Source organism: Mustela lutreola, chromosome 6 (genome assembly GCF_030435805.1).
Source record: "Mustela lutreola isolate mMusLut2 chromosome 6, mMusLut2.pri, whole genome shotgun sequence".
NCBI classification, from domain to species: Eukaryota; Metazoa; Chordata; class Mammalia; order Carnivora; family Mustelidae; genus Mustela; species Mustela lutreola.
The window spans coordinates 44,765,662-44,788,537 of record NC_081295.1 but is presented as its reverse complement, the minus strand read 5'-3'; positions in this window follow the sequence as shown (position 1 = coordinate 44,788,537).

The following is a 22,876-nucleotide window of genomic DNA, read 5'->3' as shown; positions in this document are numbered from 1 at the left end:
GGAAGACCTCATATGACTACCTAAAATTGCTGATGTCCCCACCAGAGCATCCTTCTCCTGCCTTCTTTTTTTCTGTCTCTGTATGGTATATGAGAAAGCAGTAAGTGCTGTTCAATTTAATTAATCATTCTGTTTATTTTCTATTGCCCATTTGCCTTGGCTAGAAAGTAAAATCCATAAAAATGGGGATCTTTATCTCTTTTGTTGCTATATCTCTAAAAATAGTGCCTGGCACATTACAGATGCTAAGCCAACATTTTTAGGATGGATAAACAGGAAAAGGCAACATGACATAGCAGATATGAGGGTTTGCCAACCTCTGATCTCTGCGATTACTGTCCCATTTTTATTTGGATGATCAAGTTTTCAGTGGTTAGATAATGCCTTGATAGTCCCAGCTAAAAGATAACAATCCGCACTCTCTCATTTTTTTAAATAGTTACCGTTTAATGCTATCCTTGGTGTCTTTTTCATCAAAAACTATTGACGAAATGAACTTAGAATAAATTCCAAAAGAAAAAAAAAGTAAGCTCCAGCTACTACTGCTTCTAAAATATTCCTGTTGAAAAAAAAAAAATAGCATGGAGGACAAGGGGAGATAGAGAGGAGAAGGGAGCTGAGGGAAATTGGAAGGGGAGGTGAACCATGAGAGACTATGGACCCTGAAAAACAATCTGAGGGTTTTGAAGGGGCGGGGGGTGGGAGGTTGGGGGAACCAGGTGGTGGGTATTAGGGCACGGATTGCATGGAGCACTGGATGTGGTGCAAAAACAATGAATACTGTTACGCTGAAAAGAAATTTTTTAAAAAATAATATAAAATAAAATATTCCTGTTGAGAAACAAACTGTTTAAAGTCAGTGTAAACTGCTTCAAAGGTCCTAGTAATGTTCCAAAAATACAGGCAGCACACTCCTTTCCATCCTAGTAAAATGGGCTTACAATATCCTCTATAATAGCTACAGTTCGAAATTACTAAATAGCTTAAGGGCACAGATTAGAAGTTCTAGGCAATTGGCATCTGTGAAATCATCATAGGCTAAAATACTTAATCCTTTGAGCCTAGATCCAAATTGCAAACTACCCAGGAAAAAAAGTGAGATCATATATCTGCTACTCAGATTATTTTCCTATCTGCCAACAAATGTCTTCGAGAAGAATCACGTGGGTGCGTGTGTGCATATGAGATACACACACACACACACACACACACGCACACACTCATCCTAGCAGCCAAGTTGCTTTGAAAACACTAATATATATTAATAAAAATGTAAAGACACAGCTGTTTTTAGTTTTAGATAAACCATGGACAATTTTTTACTGTTTAAGTCATTGAAAGTGTTGCGTACATAATTGAATGAAAACATGGTCCAAGAAAAAAAAAATGTAAGTAAGCTAAGAAAAGATGTTGAAGAATTAGGGTTTTAAAGAATTTATCATAAATTATTAGTTATCTTGTCTGCTTGCACAGGGAGGTGCTTTGATTAAAAGAGAGTTATCATGTTCCATATGTGCATTTAATTTAGACTGTAATAAAATACATTTAACACTGAGTACTCGAAAAAGAACATGGGCTTTCTTTGATGAGTGAGTTAAAAGTTCTTCAAGATAATCCTGGGCCTTGCGACCGTATTTTGAAGGAGAAACCACTGCCACAAATATATGCCAGTGGCCCCCTAATAGAATTCTGATAATCATGGTTGATGGCTTATCCAGAGAGATATTTATCTAATAATGCAACCCTTTCAAGTTTTATGAATGTTGGGACTTGGAATCCTCAAAATACCTATCTAAAAACAGCCCCAGAACAAGTGAGAATAATTCTCTGTGGCACTTGGCTCCTAGATTTCTTCTTTACACCTGCTGATGCTATTAGAAAAGGCATCAATTGGAAACACATTCCCTCATAGCCAAAATGCCTCCTGTCCAGTAGCTACTGGAGATCCATTTCAGCAGCACAGGACATGACAGCTAATGGGTGTTAAAAATAAACCAAATGGGATGGGAACAAGTGTACAACAGGGTGAACAAATTCTTCAAATGTCAGAATTTGAACAGGCACAATAAAACAAAACTCTGGGTCCCAACCATTGAGCATGCCGTCTTCCCTCTGTAGAAGGCCATCTCTTGTCACTTCTGGGCTCAATCCTGTGGAACGACTTCCTTGTTAATGGTAAGTGATTAGCCAAGTTAATGACAAGTAGTGATGCGCTGCATGTACAGCCAGGTCTGAGACGGCATAAAATGCAATCTATCCCACTTAGGAATGGATAACGTGCCGGTTCAGCATGATAAAACTCCATGGCCAATCTTGAAGGTTTCTCTGAATTTGACAAATCCCTATTACTACAATATAAAGAACATCCATGAAAGTAAGGGCTTTATTACATTCCTTGCTGTATCCAAACCCTGAGAATAGCGCTTTGCATGTAGCAGGCACTTGATACTTACTGAAGAAATGAATGGATAGCCTACTCTGCTGTAAACTCCAGAGTGGTAAGAGGTTTGGGCCAATATAGAAATGAAATTTCTTTGGTATCCAATTAGCTCCAACATACCTTATCTTAATGTCAGTGCTTCCAAGGCAACGGTTCCAAAAACTCCATGCTGATTGTACACTACTTTGGATTTTCTTTTGTTCCCAGGAAATAGTTGTGATAAAGTCATGCACACAATGGTCTTCTCTGGGACTAAAGGAACAGACAAGTCTTAATACAAATGTATCAGCTGTAACAGCAAAATTCCAGAATGGTAATAGAAAAGGTTTTGGCAAGTTAGTCTCCCAATGGCCTTTGGAGTATATATAATACTGGTCATGTGACCCCGTTTCTCTGTACAAATAATTTTGTCTTTTCTCTTTATCTTGCCCCACAGAGGTTCCTCTCCATTCCATTGTGGTGAAAATCTTGGATCTCATTTGAGCTGTCACAATATTACCCTAACTGCTCTCCCTATACCGTGTCTCCCCACCCCCCACCTCATCTCTTATGATTCGATCTTTCAAAAACTCTCAGTTCATATTCCCATTATAATGAGGTCCAAACACAGTGGCACCCAGAAAGCCCTTCACAACATGCTTGAGTGTAAGCTGATCCCTGGCTTTTCTTTCTACTCCAACTCCATCACATCCTCACTCCAAATACATATAATGATGTTGTAACTACATGGCCCCTCCCTCCATTCCCCGTGCACTTTCTAGCCTCCGCATCCCTTGCTCATATAATTTCCCCAGCCTGCAACACTTCCTCATCTTACCTACCAAGAGCACTCAGAGTTCCAATGACACCTTTTCCTTGGATACCCCACAACCAGCCAGGCTTCCAGCAGGAACCTACCTCGACCTCGCCACCCTCCCCAGCCTGACACAGAAACTCTGAGCAGCAAAATGGCAAAAGTGTCTGAATCTTAATCTTTGCTCTCAGAGCACTTTCCTGATACTTTTGATGTGGTAGGTTGTCTCTGAAGACAGTCACTGATAATCCCCCCACATTCTGCATGCCAGTGCCATGCCTCTGGCCTATTTCCTACCCCTTGAATCATGGCTGGCCTTATGACTTAAACAAAATCCAGTCTGGAAATAACCCTGTGCTAGCTCTGGCACTAGGCCTTCAAAGAACCCAGACACCATATTAAAGAAGCATGGACCAGGCAGACTACTATTTGATGAGGCCATGTCAAATGGCCCAGGGGTCCCAAGGTATTCGAGCCACCCTAACTGAGGCACCAGACATGAATGAGGCCATTGGCATTCCAAGCTCCTAGTTAAATGCAGCCATGTGAGTGAACACATTCCAGACCACGTGACACGGAACCACTCAGCTGATGATAGCTCAATGCAGTAAGTTATGGGATAGGTTATTTCCCAATAATTGATAACCAAAACATTTACTATCGTTCTCTTATAGCAGACAGGTTTTCCAAAGACAGCAACATCCCCCATGCTCTTCTGCTAAATCCTTGTTATTCTACCTTCAAGACATGGAGTCCAATTCCTCTCCCCTTGAATTCAGAGCAGTCAAACTGACTAACTTGTAGATACAGTGCAAGAAGAATGGATACTGCATGTCTTCTGAGGATAGTTCAAAAGAGTTCTTTCAACTTCTACCCTGTTCTCTTGGAAAGTTCTTTGGATGCCCACTCTCACATGCAACTGCCATGCTAGAAGAAACTGAAGCACATGGAGAGGCCATAAGTAGATGCTCCAATCCACAGCTTTAGCTGAGCCCAGACTTTGGGTCATCCCCAGGCAGCCAACCGAGGAGTGAGTTGGCTTCAGCCACTGACATCTCTCCCAGCCACTGGAGCCTCCCCAGCAGTGTTCCCAGACACTTGGAAGAGAGATCAGCCAAGTCCACTCTGCTCTACCTAAATTTCTGAGCCACAGAATCTGTGAGCAAAATAAAATGGTGCTTGTTTTATGCTACCCAGTATGTTGGTATGTTACACAACAATGAATAGGTGGAAGAGCTCTCAAACAGATTCTGGGCTCCTGGGAGGTGAGGAAAAGTTCAGCTAGCATTGTATCTCTAGTCTATAGCATGACACCTAGAGTCAAGAAAGAGACATTCACCAGATATCTATCTAGTGCAGTTGCATGTTGGATGCCTTTTTAAATTTTTTTTAATGCTCAGCTCTATGGAGTTTTGGAGATCTATGTGTTTGGACCAAAAATAATAGAAATATATCTATGGGCTAGGTTTATCATATTATGTTTTTAGGATTTTTACCAAAAAAAAAAAAAAAAAAAAGTCTCTTTACTTTTCATTTCTTCATTGTATGAGATCCTATGGGAGAATTTGGACCTACTATTACAAACCAAACTAAAATGGAACAAAATGAAGGAAGGTATTCAGTACAAAGGAAAATCAATCCAATTCAGTTAAGTACAGGTCATTTGTTCCCTTTTTCAATCTAAGTGTTCATCCTGTGTTCCTCTGTTCCATTTCACATAAGGGAAAAAATTTCTAAATGTACTTTGTGCCTGTGGTTTTCTTCTACCCTTCCAAATCAAAATTCAATACCAAAATGTTACTCAACATAACTGTCTAATTATCTTGGTTTATTTTACTATTATTATATTATTAAAGAATTTATTTACTTATTTTTCAGAGAGAGAGAAAGCACAAGTAGGGAGAGCAGCAGGCAGAAGGACAGGGAGCCTGACATGGGACTCGATCCCTGGGATCATGACCTGAGCCCAAGGCAGACACTCAACTGACTGAGCCACTCAGGCCTCTCTCTAATTGTCTTGGTTTAATAGGATATTGTAATATTGGAAATTTCCTCTAAAAAGTGTTATATTAAAGACCCAACACATGGTGATGTTTTCCTCTGGTAACACATTTGTCCATCTGCTATCTGGCTTTGTCAGGGGAAGAGATGCTCAGAGTAAGTAAAGTTTCCGATAGCCTCCCCCAAGTCAGACCTTACTGAGAGAGCTTATCCATTTTCCCACCAGAAGGAACTGAGCACCCCTGCAATGGGCTGAATGAATAAAGCCTGAAGAGCCCTTGTCTGGTCAGTAAATGCTGAGCTTTAGAAGTTTCCAAGCCTGAATTGCATAAAAGCTGTTGATTGTACACCGACTCTGTGGACTCACTGGAGCAAAACCCATCTGCGACTAAGAATTCCTCCATGGAAAGTGGTAGGTATGAAACGGAATCCACATTTAATAAGCTTCCTACTGAACTTGAACACTATTTATAGACCCTTGGATTATGGAGAACTGGTTCCACTCACCAGACTCCTTTTAATCCTTGGCCACTTGACAATGGCAAGGGCAACGCTTTTTCACCGCACTGATCCAGATCATGTCAGAGCTGCTGTCTGCAAGTTCCTTGACGTGTCCAAACAGGTTTATTTTCTTCTCTACAGGTTTGATAGGTTTCTACTTTCACTGTGATTTGCTCAGTCAAGGTTCCTGTTGACTCCATTGAAGGCTTAGTTCCTAACCTGATAATTAACTCATTTATTCAGCCACAAATTTATCTGGGCAGCATTTAGTAAGCACTTTCTCTGTGTCAGGCCTAGCTTAGATGCTGAGAATAGAAATTCAAGAGACAAGCTCCCTCATTTTGAGGAACTGATGGGCTCTTGAGGAAGAGAGATAAATGAACAGCTAAGAGAAATACAGCTGGAGTCAGCAAACCCCAGTCTGTGGGGTCGCTGACCCGTCACCTCCTTTTGTACGTAATGTTGTAAAGGAACAGAGACACACCCATTTGGTCCTGTCTTGCTTTCAAATGACAGCAGCAGATCTGAGTTATTGCATCTACTACCCTGGGGCCTAAAAATCCAAAAATATTCCTTATTATCTGAGCTTTTGCAAAAATAAAGTGTGCTGACTGCTGCAATGTGGTGTGATGGGCAATACTAGAGGTATGTTTTCTCTTCAACAGTCCACCGAGGAGGGGAAGAGCCACCAGGGAGCACCTGCACAGGGCAGGAAGCATCCAAATATCACACTGAAGAATGAGTGGAGGATCAGTCAGGAATAATAGCAAGCACAAAGGGACAAGAGGCGACAGGTTGGAGGTGGAAAATCAAGGAGACCTTCTGAGAATGGCTAGTCATGAATGGGGGACAGAGGGTGATGGGAGATGAAGTTGAGGGAGGAGGAAGAGCAGGTGTCAGGTGTCAGCAGGCTATGAGTGGGCCATGCTGGATTCCATCAAGAGAGACTCACTGGAGAGTTTTTTTTACAGAAGAAGCAACAGAAAATAGATTAATAGAAATAGAAAAAAGGTGAGTGGAAAAACCAGTGAAGATTACATTACAACAGTATGAGCAAAAGATAATGACTGGGATGCCTGGGTGGCTCAGTCAGTTAAGCGGCTGCCTTCAGCTCAGGTCATGAACCCAGGGTCCTGGGATTGAATCCCATATGGGGCTACCTGCTCATTGGGGAGCCTGCTTCTCCCTCTGCCTGCTGCTCCCCCTCTTTGTGCTCTTTCTCTCTCTCTCCGACCACTAAATAAATAGTAATCTTAAAAAAAAAAAAAAAAAAAGATAGTGACTTAGAAGAAAAAAGGTGGCAGTTGGATGGAAAGAAGAAGGACTCAGAGGTCCTAAGGAGATTGAATTAACAAACATGGAAGCTTTATCATATATATTTGAGGAACATTCAATGTAACATCATATCTGCCAATGGCTGAGACAAAAACTGTACTGTTCAAATCCCCCCCTGAAAGGCTCAGGCAAGACCAAGTACCTGTTGGGCTTGAAAAAGAAAGTCTTTGATTGGCCTTTTTAAAAAAAAATAATTATAACTAAGTGTTGTGCAGTGGCACCTGGCAAAATGCATGGAACAGGTGACTTGGTGATCACGTGACCTCACCCAGGTGATCAAGACCAACATTAATCTTGATACTGACTATGGGTACATACTCTTCCTTCCCAAAACCTATAAACACAGTGGAATCATGAGAAACACATCAGATATCCTAACCAAAGAAGATTGTACAAGACATCTCACCAGTGTTCCTCAAACTGTCAAGGTCATCACAACCAAGTCCAAGAAGCTACCATAGCCAAGAAGAGCCTGAGCAAGCATGGTGATTAAATGAGTCACTGCAATGAGGTCTCCTACAGAGGATCTTGGAATGGAAAAGGGCAATTAGGGAAAAACTAAGAAAATGTAAATAAGCTGTAGACTTTGGTTAACACTAGTAATAATGTATCCATACTGGTTCATTCATTGTAACAAATGTACCACTCCCATGGCAGATGGGAATCCAAAGTGTAACTGGGCATGAACTATATGAACTACAAGGTATTATTCTGTAATACCTTGACAATTTTTCTGTAAATCTAAAACTGCCTTAAAATAAATAGTTTCTTTAAGAAAAGTTAACTCTTCCTGGACCTCCAGGCTCGGGAGGGTGTGTGAAGTGCCCCACTCCTACAGACTCTGCTGTCCTGGGGATGGGGCCCCCCTCACATCAGGCACAATCCCAGCCCACAAGGTGCTGGCCCTCTGACAGTGGGTCTGGGCCATCCTCATGCACTTAGAACATGACTCAGGCCTTGACAACTTTCGAAAGGCTGTGCAAACAATTATTTACCATATGCACTCTTTTCCAGTTTATTCGTCAGCAAGATAACAAGGATCAGATTAATCAAGGAAGAAAAATCTACCAAGAAAATGACAAGAACTCTTGTAATACTAGGAAGCCAGTCGGTTGGAATTTGTTCGAGAAAGACCACTCCCTGCAGTTCTCATTTACAAGCTTCTCCAACTGGCTCCTAAACTAGCTTCCAGCTAAGAAAAATGTGTTAAAGCATCAATAAAACTGTACTAATAAGCCCTCCCTAACAAAAGCCTAATTGAGGCTTATAAAGAGAGAGAACACCAAGTACTTCTTACAAGGCAAAGGGAAAGAGGTCAGTCTTCCATAGCCAGCAAGGCTATGTGGTGCTTCTGATTTCTCCCTGGTCCCCTGGGAGGGGGAAGAAGTAGGTTCCCTAGAGTCTCTGTTCTCCAGAGACTCTGTCAAATAGTGGCATGACTTGATTTGGCTGAAGCAGGGAGTTTGGCATCTGTGAGCAGAATTCTAGACAGGTAAGTGGTATTCAATTCTACTCTTTCCCACTTTACTGCTCCAACCAACTCTAATCTCATACACAATTGAAGAACATTAAACTTTCTTCTTACTACCTAAGTGGCAGATTGTGATAGTTAATGAAAACATAATAGTACAAACATAAAGAGGCTTTCTCTAAGGCCCTCGGAGTATATAATTTTTTTGTAGAATCCTTACAGAAGTAAATCAGAGCTCTAGATTCAATGGACAGGCCTTTATTTTAGCCAATTACTTGGCAAACAACCCTCAATCCATGCATTTGTTACTTTCACTTCCCCTGGTTATTAGCTGCCAAAGATCTTTGTAGACCTAAGCTAGGTGTTCTTTTCCGTCTTCCAAGCCTCCCTCCTCCTCCTCATCTAACCTCCCTCCCAGTCTAGCAGGCCAAAAATGTCATATAGAATATCTTAAATAGTCCATGGACGGACTGCCTCAAAACTTGGAGAATTTCTTATTACTTTGGTCTAAACCACCTACTCACCTTTTCCACAACCAGAAATATTGAATATTATTCTGGGGCTGGCAGGCAGGGCTTTGGTATTATTCATGTTCTTCTGTCCTCATTCTCTCCCATTTCCAGAGCTTCATTCTGAGTCTTCGTGGGTCCACACTTTTCATAAGTCATTAGCTCACTCCATCTCCAGGGCTACCCTGCACCCTCGAAGCAAGTTCTGGTTCTTAGAGGTGGCCAGGAAATTTCTCTCATAGCCTCCCAACTACAGCACAAGCCTTCCTCTCTGTTGTCATTTAAGCTGTTCCAGTAAGATGTCTCACCCTTCGCCTCTGGTACCTTCTACAATGCCTACCTACAGGGCCTCCCCCATTTCCAGTTTTCTTAACACAACTTCAGGTAGAGGTGACTGTGCTAATTTAAGCAGTAGAAACAGATCACTATAAAAGGAGAGATTAAAAATAATGGAAAGGGAAGATCTTTCAGCAGTCTTAGAAGACACAGAAAGGGCTTGGAGTTTGGAGCATAGGTGGTTGAATTTGAGGAACAGAGGAGGAGGGAAAGAAAAAGGTGTGGGGGTCAAGTGGGGAGGGTATTAAGATGGTTCATTCTCATAGAACTTTTCTGTTTTTAACAAGAGGGAAAAGAATCCCTGCTGAGACTGTATCTGAGCAAGAATTATGGAAAATAAGAATAAATTAAGAAATACCTCTTAGAATAAGATAAAGAATTGCATATGGGCAAAGATTAGGATTTCTCCCCTCACACTGCAAGGCCCACTGAGACTGGCTGTAACTGCCAAGAACATAGAATGGCACCTTCTAGCCCTTCTTGGAGGCTTAATATCATCGTGTAGACTTTAAGTGTTTCCATCAAGTTTCTTTAAAGGGGTCTGTGACCCAAAAAGGTAAGCTCCATTGCTCTAGACAATCATGTAAGCTTTTCTGACAGAGAGCTTCTATCCTGGAATGTCTTTCAACCATAGAAGAGTAATGAAACCACCTCTATCTAGATTTGAACTGGAAGACATAAGGTACTAGGGGGAAAAGTTTACATTCTCATAACTTTTCTTCATCATGGGTATTATTTTGGTGTGTTGCCAAGCACCAATCAACTCTGGGTAGTGCCTGCATTCCAAAACAATTCTGCAAGAATATATTATTCTATGAACAATAAACTATTGTAATGTTTCTCAGTTCTAATATCGACCTAAAAGAACACCACATCACTTGCTCACTTGATTATTTTCTCATGAACCTGGAGTATTTGATTTATACTCAAATATTTTTACATCTAAAAACATTTTGGTTTTTCATAATCAAGTTTTAATCTTTTAAACTAGATGATTCAGGAAAAATACTTAATCCATCAAAATAACTCCAAACCATGTGCTTTTCAAATCACCCTCAAAATGGCATATAGTTTCCATCATGTTTGGATTGTAAAAGGCTTTGCAATTTATGACCATTGGCTTATTTCCAGTTCCCTGAGCTGTCAATGCTATACTAATGCCATCCTCCAAGGACCCCTTGCAGGGTTTCACAGGGCTATCTGTGGGTTCAGATTAGTTGGAATAACTGATGAATTTATTCAATAATAGCAATCTGTCTTGAACCTTGTTCCCAAATGCCCTTGTAGTTCACCAGAATTCTATCTTTGAATAGGAAATAAGCTTGATGGAAAGAGAAAGGAAAACTAAAATATTAAGTGCTCACCAAAGAGCCATACTTTGATATATTATCTTATTTAAATTCCAGGAATTATTTATCATGAAGTGAAAAAAAATCACAGCTCACAGTTTCATAATTTACCTAAGGACACAGGCAAGGACTAGATCCCAGGTAGACTGGCTTCTTAAGCTTCCAGTTTTTCCACCACTCCATTCTGGTAACCTCTACTACTAATTGTTAAAAGTAGAGTAAGCCGGGGCTCCTAGGTGGCTCAGTGAGTTAAGTCTCTGTCTTCGGCTCAGGTCATGATCTCAGGGTCCTGGGATCAAGTCCTGCATTGGGCTCTCTGCTCTGCAGGGAGCCTGCTTCTCCTCTCTCTCTGCCTGTCTCTCTGCCTACTTGTGATCTCTCTCTCTGTCAAATAAATAAATAAAATCTTTTAAAAAAATTTTTAAAAATAAAAGAGTAAGCCAATTTCAAAAGCCTGTTCTAAACCATTCCTGCTGGGGATATGAATATATATTGAATATATACATATATGTGTATACATGTACATATATATGTATAAATTCAATCACCAACAGATTCATGTATATCCCCATTAAAACACAGGATATGTATTAATTTGGTCTACCAAGACAGTAATGGTAATCACGAACAAATTCATACATATCCATACATATCTCCATTAAAATACAGGATATGTATTAATTTGGTCTACAAAGACAGTAACAGTGCAGAAATCTGTCTTTCCCTAAAACACAGGTTAAAAAAAAAAAAGTACAAATAAGTTCTAATAACTTTCCAGGTTCGGGCTAACTGAAAACAGAAGTTTGGGAATAAAAAAAGCATTATTTAATAGTACACTAAGGGACTAAAAATAAGGAAAATTATCACAAAGAAAATTTCCCTACAAAGATGGCTCTTTCAGTGTAAGCAGGATTTTATTATTCATATTCTCAGAAATAACTGCCCTTGTCATAGTTTTTACTTTAGTGTGTGCACACATTGTTGAATATAAAACATGGACAGCCTGGAATCTTCTAACATAATTCATGTCTGAAGAAGCAAAATAGAACCATCCCTTCAGAAATTCCTTTCTGGTTCTTATTTGTTTTTAAGAAATCTATTTTTAAAGAAATAGAGGGCTTTATTATTCAACACAATAATTTGTTTTCTTATTCAATGTAGCCCTCAAATGATTTTTACTCTTGTACCACAAAAATGAATACATCTTTATCAATAAAAGACATTTAAAAATGTTTACTTCCTATTGAATCCTTCTAAATATTTTCCCAGGGATGCCACAAGCGTTTCTTCCTTTTCTTATTATTTTTAATGCATTTCTACATCTTGCTTCAAAAAAAAAGCAACAATACCAAACACAACAAAACCTGGCTCAAGAAACAGCACTTGTGATTGGTTAATGCCTTTGAGTTAAAGTTTATTGCTTATCCGCAAGTTTTGTAATCTCTCTAGAGCCCACCTTTTTATCCTTGACCTAAAGATTCTAGTACCTTGCATACTGAATCATCATGAAGATAACATGAGACATGTGAAACATGCCCATCATACCAGCCTGTCAGTTGATTAATGTTGGACATCAGTTGCTCTTAATTTCTGATGAGTGAAGCCTGCACATCTGAAGACCTGGAAATTCCAGGAGACACAGTCATATAAGCATGTTCATGTCATCATCTACCTGAGAGCGCCATGATCATTCAGACTTCTCCTGCAGAAACATTATTTGGGCAGTTCCTGTGAACGCCCTGAGATTTTGTGAACAGTGCCACATCCACATCATGTGAAAACATAAGAAGACACTGATGTTTTCAAATGTTAGAAATCTTCCTAAATTTTTTCTGTCTTCACTTGTCTATCCAATCATTTGTTCCCCTCTTTTGTCAACCAATGAAATTGTATTTCCTGAGTGATAGGTTTGATGCTTTAGGAGGAGAAGAGAATTATATGCTTTGGTTCTGATATTAAAGAGCTTGGAATCTGTGGGAGAGGCAAGAACCATGCCAAAAAAACAATGGGAATACAGTTCAAGACAGTAGATTATTCGGTGTAACACCAAAGGGTACCAAGAAGTTCATAGGGAGAAACAACTGTAGGTGGGAAAAATACAAATTATTTATAACACCTGCCCTCCACCCTGGCTGTCTCTACCTTTGTGAGAGTCAGCAAATCCACTAGGAGGGAGAATGATTTGTTTCACTTGGGTCCTGGGATTTTTAAATTTAGGGAGTATAAGCAAACGTGCTCCGGACAATTTTAAGAGAAAAGGGAGGGTGAGTGAGGCTACTCCTTAGCTCTCAACATTCCTACCCAACTCCCTATGTACAATATGCAACATTCCCTCTCACTGCCAACTTCTGCTCACCCAGACTGAAGGGAGAAGGAAGGAGAGCTGCTGTGTCACATATGAAGAGTTGTACGGTGTTAGCTGAGCTTGAAAATAGCCCATAAGGATTTGAGTGACTTGAGTCAGAACACTGTTTTCTGCCATTAAAAAATATAAATCATAGGATTTTACTTTTCTCTGAGGTGCTTTCCAAAATGGTTGTGTGTGCCTCATGAAGGTTACCTGCAGTCCCCCCTCATTGGAGGACATTTGGAAGCCTAGGTAAACTTGATTCCTCCATTCCTCTTAGAGTCTCCTGGGCTTATGCTTTCTGCAAAAGGTTCCTCTAGGAGGGAAAGGGAGTGATTGGCATTGCTCTGCACACTGTCGGGGCAGGAAAAAGACCTCAGTTTGGGTTTGTTCATAACGTGTTGATTTATATCTTAGCAGAAAACTCTTGTTCTCCAGTTGTCCAATTATACCACTTTTTAATAGCTTGAATTGCCATTTTATCTATGAAATCTGAAGTCACTAGCTATATTCAATGGCAAAGAAAGGAAGGGAAAGAGTGTCCTGAACAAATGGGGAGTAAGATGACTCAGAAGATGCCAAAAGAAATGAAGATGCCTTAATTTTTAATGGAGAATGTCATAACAACGACCAAAATTACCACTCTGACTTACATAATTCATATATTTTTATTTCAAACTCCTGCCCAGGAATCTCCAATATTTAATCCTTTCTGACCACTGGCAAAGAGACAGGTTATTATCTAGTGAGCAAAATCCAAATAAGAGATTCAGAGAGAGAGAGAGAGAGAGAGAGAGAGCAATTGGCCAAAGGTCAGAAAGACTGGCTGAGCCAAAAGGAGAAGGCAATTGGTGCTCTGCCCATGCCCTCTCGAGGGGCTTACAGAATTTTCCAAATAGGTTTGTGATGTGCCTCCCTACAACGTGCTACAATTCAGGCAGGGAGTCATGCTATTCCTATTTAGAAGAGAATAAATTTAAGAGAAATAAACTGAATGGATCCACACATACATAGGCTAGCCTATAAATGTGTAAATTACTGTATGTGGTAACTAATGAGTAAGTCATAGAACAGGCATTGTAAGGCTGGGAGACAATCGGGAGGCACAAATTGGCTCATGAAGTAATTCCTGAGGTCCTTCCTGAGGTCACCGAACCCCAGTTCAGCACTGAGCAGCGTCTGTATCTTGTCTTCTGAGTAGTTTTTCTGTCTGTGGGCAAGCCCTGAATATAAGCCAGGGGTTTCTATGAGGAATTGGTTTAGTCTTTAGTCTTACATGAATGCCATGATTCAGTGCCTGGTGGCTATATTCTTTGATTCATTGATTCCTTTTATTCTTGAGTGCGTGACTACCACGCTCTAGTGTCCCTGTCGAGTACTAAGATCTTAGCATCTGCCTTCATTGAGCTCCTGCTCCTGCTAGAGGGAGACCTGGAAGAAGCTGCATCTGTGCGCCTGGGTGAGCCTTGTGATCGAAGGAAGGTCTCTTCTGTGGGGGCATTTTTACGTAATCAGTCACTAATGGGAACATGAACTGGAATTGGCTTTTCATGCAGTTCCCTGTTTTGTAACCCCCAATGCAATTCTTCTTCTATCACTGTGTGTGTCTGGAAGGGTTTAAAATAGAGACAAAAGAACCCTTTAGATAGCAGCTGAAGTGGGACTCTACTTCAAGTATGATTCCTAAAACATAGTTCTTGGCCAATCCTTGGTCTACCCAATGTCAATCTACTTCTCTATTGATACATTCCTCATCTGCAGACATATTTTAAAAGTCACAAAATCTGTAATAAGTCTTTATTTCTAATTAAAGAGAGGCTGTTGATCATCCAACAGATATTTATTTATTAGTTGTCCACTATTTGCCAAATGCTGGGATTTCACAGTCTTCTCTACTAACTTTTATTTGGTTTTGTTTGTTTTTCTTTAAATATTGGTCAGGCAGATACTAATAATTATAAAGTATGATCTCCAATCCTGATACCAGGTATGCCAATAATTAGCTGTATGACCTTGGACAATTTATTTCTCTGGGTCTCCGTTTCTTCTCTTCCAAGATGAAGAGATCATACTAAGGGCTGAGCTGTGTCCCCCCAAATTTCATATGCTGAAGCCCTAAACCGTAATGTCCTGGAATGTGACCATATTTGGAAGTAGAGCCTTTATAGAAAGGATTAAGTTAAAATGAGGTCATTAAGCTAGGACCTCATCCAAGCTGACTGGTGTCCATATAAGAAGAGATTAGCACCCAGACAGGCAGAGAAAAGACTAGATGAGACATAAGAAGGCGCCATCTACAAGCCAAGGAGAAAGGTCTTAAGAAAAACCAACTATGCCAACACCTGATCTTAGACCTCTAGCCTCCAGAATCATGAGGAAATAAATTTGTTGTTTAAGCCCCCTAATCTGTGGTAGTTTATTACCACAGATAGCCCTAGCAAACTAATATTACAGATACCTAAGGTCCCTTTCAATTCTACCATCCCAAGATCATCTCTTCCTTTTAGGGAAGTAAGCAATACGAAATACCCTAATTAACAATGTAAGTGCTTTTATAACATATTGCATCTCATTAGTTCTCAATTAACTGATTAACACTGGCATACCAAGTCCTATATAAAGAATTTTAAAAATCCATTTTGAAGGATTAATTGTTCTGTGGTGAGAACAACATTTAAGTGCACAGATTTTAAAATGTTTGTTTCTCTGTAAACAACTGTGTTAAAGAGCCCCTGAAATGTTCCTTCCCATACATTTCTGGAGTGAAACTTATCAGAGCAGCAGGTTCCCTTTAGAGCCCATGCAAGCGACTGAAGGGAGATCAAGTGTCCAAGGTGGCACCATTGCAGCTGAAGGGGAAAGAGTGTGGTCGTCCCGGACCTCTAGAGAGGTTCATATGCCCTGAAAACACTGATCAGTCATAGCTAGCTGAGGTTTCTGGTTGTGTTGGGGGTGGCTGGTTTGCTTTTTAACACCAGATCTGTCTCCCATATTTCAGAGTTCTATTGATAATGCCCCGGAGTCCGAGCTTAAACAAATGATACCTCCATCCTTGTACTGAGCGTCAGCTTGTAGAGTTCTGAATGTTTGGACTTGCTGGTTTTGACAGGCTGACAAACTTAAACAAAGGTGAAAAAATGAACTCTGAGACAAAGACCTATAAATCTGAAGGAAAGGGAGGGTGGCCTGGGCAAGGGTTGTGGGGGTGACATTTTTTTTTTATTAACTGTGAGACAGGAAATGAGGCTTAAAGTATTGAAGGGATGATGAAGGAGAGGGGAAAGAGGGATCAGGTAAATGGATTGCAAAAACAACCACAGTAGAGGTTAAAGGGTGCGTGCTGAGAGACTGGTTTTAGCAACTGGTTCTGTTACACGGAAATGGAGAGCCAATAATCTGAGATATTCCGATATTAACTCGTAATGATCTTAATTGGTATGCTATCTCAAGTCAGACCATCAGAAAACCTGATTGTCTTCTCATTCCCCAAACCTACATTAGTATCTTTGGATGACCTTGGGCAAATGACCTTGGTTTCCCTGAGAACCATCACTTCATTATTCTTTTGTTTCAGGCCTTCCCAAATGTTAAGACTGCCCCTCCCAGCAGAGCAGTAAGGTGTAGGAAAACAGCAGGAGCAGTGTTGTATACCCTGCACTGTGTGAGCATGGTTGTATGCCTTTGTGATTGTTGGTCATGGCAGTAAGACTCGGGGATTTCCGGGAAAGGGGTTTTCCAGAAAGGACCATGGGTTTGGGTTATGTCACTATGGTAATAGGACCAGGTCTATTAGCTTGTCATTTTAAAACTTGCACCGAACTTGATTGCCTTCCAATGAAATACTTCATTTAATTTCCCCATAATCCATTCCCTCTCCTGTCCATCACACCTTTAATAACCCGACATCATATGCTTATTAATCTTCCTCCCTCTACATCATAGAGTTTTACATTTTAATATTAGAGCCAGTCATCTTGTTAGTTTGATTTATTGTTTTCCTCTTTCGAAAAGTCCACCCTCTCTTTCTATGTACTATAAATAACAAAGCAAGGCTCCAGATTGAATAACGAAGCTGTAATTCAGACTTGGGACTTAGCTGCCATTCCTAAAGCCTCAAGCCGCACCCCTGGGGATGGTGATGTCAGTAGAGGCTGGTGATTGAATTATAGCCCTACAGTCAATCAGAGATGGTAGGCTATTTTAAGTATTTCTACAAATGATAAGTTACAAGTGCTTTGAAATGAAAGTTGAGACTACAGTAGATCAGATGTTAATTTAATGAGGATAGATTTTTTTTCCTACTTAATGAGGTAGGAGCCTTTTTTTTTTCTATTTCTCAAATAAATCATGAGTGATAAAAAAGAGAAAGCCCTTAGGTAATTGAGCTCTATTGTTTTGTTACTATTAATTGTAATATTGCCCAGCTTTGCAAAACACATTCAGTTTTTTTGAGTAGTGAAAAAAGAAATGAAAGAAAAAAGAAATGAAACAAAAGGAAGGAAGGCATGGAAGGAGGGAATTTATTTGAGTACTCTCCTAAAGTTCCAATCACCTCATAACTGAATTTCGTAATTTTAGACACTGCCGAAGAGCTATGAATGTGAACACATGGCAAATCACAAAGTAAAATCAAACAACTAAATTATAAGCATTAAGATGTCAGGTCAAATAAGACTATATAGCTTTGTTATTAATGCCTCAGGAAAATGAACCATGCTTGCAGAATATTGTAAAATTCTGGGGAACTCCCAAAAGCTATCTTTGAACATTTCTTTCTTAAACTCTAGCAGAATGTTCCATTTTAATTTCTCAAACACGAAGATTTCTGGCGATAAATGTTGTAAGAAAAGATTATGTCGGAAATACGACACAATCAGTTTCCAGCTGCAGAAAAAGGCTCATAACCGAATCGCTCATCTGAAAATGGATTCTTACCTTTGGGCAGGGATCCTTAATCATGGACCTCTTTGAGAATCGATGAAAACTATACACCTTGCCCCAGGGAGGATCAAAATGACATCAACAAACACCTCTCTTCCTTTCTTCCACACACAAACACACACCCACACTTAGTTTTGCACATTCCAGGGGATTCATGGTTCCAGGATAGAAACCCTTGTCCATGGGGGTAAACTGTGTTTTAAAAAGAAAATAAATCTTTGTCCAGTTTATATATAGATTACATTTAATTTTGATCAATTAACGAAATATTTAATGCTTGATTTGAAGATCAGAATCAAACTTATTTTCATGGGGAGCTCAACTTTATTGTCTATTAAGTTCTAAAAAATTATCTCATTTTAGAGGACCAAAATGCTTGATGTGAGGCCTATATTTTTGATGCTGTTCTTAATCTGTGTTAGGAAAATGTTCTTGATAAGGAAGGGTAACATGAAATCTAAGAATTAGTGTCTTTTTATTGCCAGTGTTCTAGTGAAATAAATCACAGAAATAATTATTGTTATTATATTCATAATGAAACAATAGATGCAATTGGAAATAGTCTCTGGGTCCAAATTTGTCATCAGGAAATGAGCATACTTATAACTCAATCCAATAATGTAAGCACTTTAGATAACAAGCCTTTGATAAGAGACTCATATTGTACAGTGCACATTATAAGCTTATTAACTCATACTAACATGTCCAGAGGCAAAAAGTAATGCAGACGGAACCGTAATACGTTTCTTTCACGAACTTTGCCTTTCTCCCCTGCAATTCATTTGAGCTACACTACTTTCCTTTGTTGCCTCAAAAGCTTCCAAGGATTGGTAAAAATATCTAATTTTATCTTTATTCTTTTGTTTCATTGCCCTTTCCAGCATACGTGTGTGTACAGATCATAAAGGTGCTGAGGGTGGTAAAGGCTGAGGCAGTTTTTCTGTGGCCTTAGTTAAGTAACATAAGAAGCAGTCCACGAGGGGCACCTGTGTGGCTCATCGGATTAAGACTCTGCCTTCAGCTCAGGTCATGATCCGGGGTCCTGGGACCCAGCCTGGCACTGGGCTGCCTGCTCAGCGGAGAGCCTGCTTCCCCCTCAAGCAGTCCCCCTGCTTGTGCTCCCTTTCTCGCCATCTCTCTCTGTCAAATAAATAAATAAGTAAATAAATCATTAAAAAAAAAAGAAGAAGAAGACTAGATCCCTGAGCCAGGGAGTAAGCCGTGGGTGTGACTACTTGGAATCCATTCCCACATCATCCGAGGTCTTTGAGACACACAGTGACAGAAGGCCTTGATGCTTTTCCTCAGCTATGACTCATAGGGCAGCAGTGCCCAGGGGTTACTTCATCAAGTTTTCCTTCTTCACTGGGGCTCAGAGTCATTTTAAGTTTCATTCAAGATGGAGGAGTTTTTAGACACTACTCACTCTGCCAAACCAACTATCACAGTGAATTGAGAGTTCTCAGTTTAAAATAAACTGGAAAACACTTCATTCCTGTGGCAAAAATGTCCCCATCCAGTAAATGTCAAAGATAATCTACCCTCACCCTGAGTGAGCCAAGTTGAAGCCCTTACGTTTCGCCTGATTCTAAGGCATCTTGGAATTCCCAGTCTGCATACCCAAATGACCCAAAGATGTTCTCCTGCCTTCCAAAGATTAAAACCCGGTCTGTTAAATAAATAAACAAATGAACGCACAGAGAAACATGGAAACAAAAAAGAATTGAGGCAGTAAGTTGGGACTTTTTTTTTTTTTTTAAGATTTTATTTATTTGACAGACAGAGATCACAAGTACGCAGAGAGTCAGGCAGAGAGAGACGGGGAAGCAGGCTCCCCGCTGAGCACAGAGCCTGATGCGGGCTCTATCCCAGGATCCTGAGATCATGACCTGAGCCGAAGGCAGAGGCTTAACCCACTGAGCCACCCAGGCACCCCAAGTTGGGACATTTTATCCTTGATTTTAAGGTCCAAATGAGCAGCCCCATCAAGAATCATGTATCAGGATGATGGTTAAGTCTATCATGTTCCTTGGAAATTTATGGGAATTCCTTGAGACCTGGGTTTAAAGATCACCCATCAGAATTGCCCTTTTTTCTTCAAAGTGATTCTTTGCCCCTAAAATTGCCCTTTGCCATTCTATTCAATTTAGTCCAAGTTTTATTTTGAAAATATCACATACATAATGGCATCGATTATGTCTCTAGGCAAACTCTCATAAGCATCTATCAAATCCATGTAGGAGACTCAGTCAGTTCCACCACACATCACATGAGTGTTTACGCAAAGTTCCATGTACAGCAGTTTTGTATATGTTTCCTTATGAAAGCCTACAAATCTGATAACAATATTAATTTGTTTATAGATATGGAAAATCACAGAAAGGAAGTTGAAATTTTTGTACTGGTTTGGCAGATAGTTAAGAGCTTATTACGTGAACTCTTCCATGATCTCTAGTTCTTTTTCCATTTACCCTTTTAACTACACTATTTCCTCTCATACTCTGGAACAGTCGAAGGAGAAAATTAAATCCAGAGCCATTTTCACCTGAAATCGTAGTTTGATGCCGGACTGCTCTTTTTTTGTTTGTTGGTTTCCAAAGTACATTATAGACTGATCTTTCTACCAATGTGCAAACCTCTCCAAGTACTGCACAAATAAAAATGCTAGTTAAAATACATAATCATGATTTCAATAATGGCAAAGTTGGCCAGAGAGTAAGAGCATTCCTCAGATGTCAGAAATGATGAGAAAGCACAAATCCTCAGGGGTAAGTAAACACTGAAACCAGCATTTCCCTGGGAGATACATGCCAGTGGTTAGTGCCTTCAGAAGGGCAGACTTCCGGTCACAGACATCAATTTAAAAGCCAGGATCTCTGGGGAGCATTTCTATCAGTAGGGGAAGAAGAAGGAGCCCCACCCCAGGGAGGAAGACAATATCATCCTATACCTCCCTCTGCCTCTCCACTGGTAATTCCTAACCTTAAGCCACACCCACTGAGAACTGAGGTAGAGGCTTAACTTTATACCAACTATGAGGTCAAAAAACAAACAAAAATACCCTAAACCAAGACTACATTTGTTTAAAACAGTCTCTGGTGATGGTGGCCCCTTGTGGTCAACAGAGCAAAGGAAAGTCTGCTCTGGAGGAATGCACTTTAAAAAATAGGCCGAGGGTGCACCTGGTTGGCTCAGTGGGTTAAGTCTCTGCCTTCGGCTCGGGTCATGATCCCAGGGTCCTGGGATAGAGCCCCGTATCGGGCTCTCTGCTCAGCGGGGAGTCTGCTTCCCTTCTCTCTCTGCCTGCCTCTCTGCCTACTTATGATCTCTGTCAAATAAATAAATAAATAAAATCTTTAAAAAAAAAAAAAATAGTCCAGGGGGTACTAGGTGGCTCAGTTGTTAAGCAGCTAGCTGCTTTCGGTTCTGGTCATGGTCCCAGGTCCTGGGGTTGAGCCCTACATCAGGCCCCCTGCTTGGCAGGAAGCCTGCTTCTTCCTCTGCCACTCCCCCTGCTTGTCTTCCCTCTCTCGCTGTGTCTCTCTCTGTCAAATAAATAAAATCTTAAAAAATAAGTAAATAAATAAAAATTTTTAAAAATAGGCCACATGAAGGTCCAGCTCAAAAGAAGTTCACAGTCCAAGTCTACTGTTAGAAGCATACAGTTAGAAGCATACTGTAACATACAATAATTCACACAAGTACTGTCCACACAAATACTGTCCTTGAGCCAGGAGACATATATAGAACATGGCACCCAGCAACTGGAAAAACACACGTTCACTTGAAGCACACAGAAAAAAATTTACAAAAATTAAACAAGGAGTGATCTCAATAATCATGAACGATCATGAAAAATACTTCTTATCAAGCTTGTCAGAGGCATCTACAAATAATACTTGGAAAGACATTTAAAGCCTTACATGTTGGTACTAATAAAGAAAAAAGGTTGAATAACTACCCTAGGCAATCAATTTAAAAAGCTAGAAAAAGAGAAAGACAATAAAGCCAAAGAAAATATAAGAAAGTGAATAACTATAAGAGCAGAAATTAATGAAATATAAAACAATGACACATTAGAGAAAATTGACAGAAGAAACAGAAAATTTGGGAGTTTTTTTGTTAAGTCTAAAATTGAAACATCTTTTGCAAGATTTAACAAAAATAAAACTGAGAAGATACAAATAGTATTAAGAACCAAAAACATTAGAATGCCTTGCTTGCACCATAGATTAAAAAGTTACTATAAAAGAAGTCTTATGAACAACTTTTGGCCAATTTATAAAAAATTAAACAAGTGTTAATCCATAAAGTAAAAATTAAAAACATGTTTCAGAGTCACCTGGGTGGCTCAATGGTTAAACAACTGACTTTGCCTCAGATCATGATCCCAGGGTCCTAGGATGTGGGGCTCTCTTCTCAGCGGGGAGTCTTCTTCTCCCTCTACCCCTCCCCCCACCACTCATGCTCTTTCTCCAATAAATAAATAAAATCATAAAAAAGAAAATGATATAAACAATGAATCCCATAATTAATATGTAAATAAGTATTATTTACAATAAGTCTAATAGTATCAGATATTTAGGAATCAATCTAACAAACATGTACAAGACTTTACTGAAAAACTATGCAACTTTATTGAGAGACATTAAATATTTCTCTGTTACTGTTTATTATTGGTATAGAACAAACCACCAAAACTGGAGATCTCAAACAACCACCATTTTATTTTTTCCATTTTCCATGGATCAAGAATTCATAAAAAGAAAAAAAGGCTTATCTCTGCTTCATGACATCTAGACCCTTAGCTAGGAAGACCTGAAGTCTGGGAGTGACTCTACAGTTGAAAACTG